Source organism: Grammomys surdaster, unplaced genomic scaffold (genome assembly GCF_004785775.1).
Source record: "Grammomys surdaster isolate TR1022 unplaced genomic scaffold, NIH_TR_1.0 148, whole genome shotgun sequence".
Lineage (NCBI taxonomy): Eukaryota > Metazoa > Chordata > Mammalia > Rodentia > Muridae > Grammomys > Grammomys surdaster.
The window spans coordinates 2424278-2426750 of NW_021604606.1; positions in this window are offsets into that span (position 1 = coordinate 2424278).

The window sequence follows — 2473 nt, forward strand, 5'->3', positions numbered from 1 at the left end:
GAGAGAGAGAGAGAGAGAGAGAGAGAGAGAGAGAGAGAGAGAGAGAGGCAGAGAGCTAGAGAAAGGGAGAGACAGAGAGACTGAGCTGAGAGGGAGAGAGAGGAAGAAGAAGGGAAGAAGGGCATGGGCATGAATCAAGGCCAGCATCCTCTCTTGTTTGAGTGTATGAGCACTACTGGTCTTGAACTGTCTGGCAAAATAACAGATAGCTTCCCATGAAGCTATGCCTGTTAAGAAGCATGCTTCTTGTCTTAGTTTTCAGTCTTTGCCTCATGACTCCTTTATCTGCCTCTTAATTCCTGAGATTACATGCCTCAGTAAAGTATCAGTAGTAAGAATTTACCTGTGAATCTATTTTGTAAAGAACACAGGCTGAATTAAGTTGGTCCTACAAGATCTGTGTATTTTTATTAGTGTGTTTTACTCTTTTTATTCACTTTACATCCCAGTAGCTGCCCCCTCCCAGTCACTCCTTCCCACAATACTTCTCCCATCCTCCCTCTCCTTCTCCTCTGAGCAAGTGAGCCCCTCTGGGCATTGCCCCTACCATAACACATCAAGTCTCTGCAAGGCTAGGCACATCCCCGCCCACTGAGGCCAGACAAAGCAGGCCATCTAGAAGAACATACAACAAGCACAGACAATAGCTTTTGGAATAATCCCCCCTCCAGTTGTTTGGGACCCACATGAAGATAGAGCTGCACATCTGCTACAGATGTGTGTGGGGGGTTATATATTTTTTATTACATGCATGTTCACATGTATAAGTTTATGTGCATCACATGCATGCAGATGCCAGAGGCAAGAAGCTGTTGGATCGCCTGAAACTGATATTACATGTGGTTGTGAATCACCTGGAAGGGGTGCTGATCTTCTTTATCCAATACAAATATAGAACCATAATTTTCTTCTGAGTACATAATTCTTGTCTATCATATCAGCATAAAAATTCAAACTGCAGCAGGACAGAATATAGAGCACTGAACATGCCCATAGTGCAAATGAGGAAAGAGAACTGTGTAGAGGAGGAAATATTGGAATGAGGGCTATTATATAGGAGAATACAAAATCGTTGAAGCAGAAATATTTAAAAGGTGGAAATGTAAATTGGCTTTTTATTTTATTTTATTTTTTATACGGGCACTTGAAGTTCTTGTCATACAAATCTTCTGCTTGCTTGGTTAGAATTACATCAACATATTTTATATCATTTGTGATTATTGTGAAGGGGTTAGTTTTTTAATCATTATTTTACTTTATTATTATCCCTTAGAAGCCTGTTTGTTTTCTAACCCGAGACAGAAAGGGGTGAATCCAGATGGGAGGGGAGGTAGGAAAGATCCTAGTTGCTCACAGAGGTCACTTGCTCATTAAGTTTGTTTTTCTTTAGTTTAAAAAAAAAGAAAGAGAAGAAAAAGAAAAGAAAAGATAAGCCCACATAGTTTTGGTTTGTTTTCCTTTCTTCACTGTTTCATTCAGCCTCATTAATCCTTCCTGAGATTAAGTCTCACATCAACTACCTACATTCAGATTCTTGTTTCAGGATTGACATTATATACATTACCCAGATGAAAATTGCCTGTCACCACTTTGGGCCCAAATTAACCCGAAATCCCCTTCTTTGCTAAGCTGAATACTTCAAATTCCCAGGGCAATTTGTATTTAATTCCTTATTCACATAATCTCCTTTTTAGAAAATCCTTCCTGCTCTTTAAAAGAGGATCACCTTTCTCAGTATGCATCTTCTGTTAAATCATGCCTCATGTTCTGAGATCAGGGATCTATTGGTTTCTTGAACATTTTTACTGAGTATATCATTGAGAAATTACACATATACAATACATCATATGTGTATCTGTAAATTAAAATATATATGTTTTTGAAACAATATATACGAAGATTTTTCAGCTTTTATAGAAGCAGGTTTAAAGAGAATAGAATGCCAAATAGCAAAGAAAACAAATACAAATTCTTATGCAATGTTCTGTAGATCAAAGATGGGTGTTTTGAAAGATGGGAGAAGAAAACAAAGATTATAATCATTACCAAAAGCTTATGCTTAGGCTCTATAGTAGGAATCTTTACATTTTTGCAACAAATGCTAAATCTTAGCTGCATATAAGTATAATCATTAAAAATATAGTAACACTAAATGATACAGGCAATTATATGATTCCATAGCTTAGTAGACACCTATATTTAATAAATTTCAAATTGGGAAAAATGAAAGATGACTAAAAAATAAATATAAGGCACTAATTAGAATAGGATAGTATTTCACTAAATCTATGTGAGAAGTTATGTCTTCCTTGAAGTAAAGAGTATGTTTTTTATCTCGAGATTGATTATCCCTTGGCTCTTGGAAAACATTAAAATGACGTACATGCTTCCAGGTAGAGTTAAGATCAACATTTCTCTCTCTCTCTCTCTCTCTCTCTCTCTCTCTCTCTCTCTCTCTCTCTCTCTCTCTCTC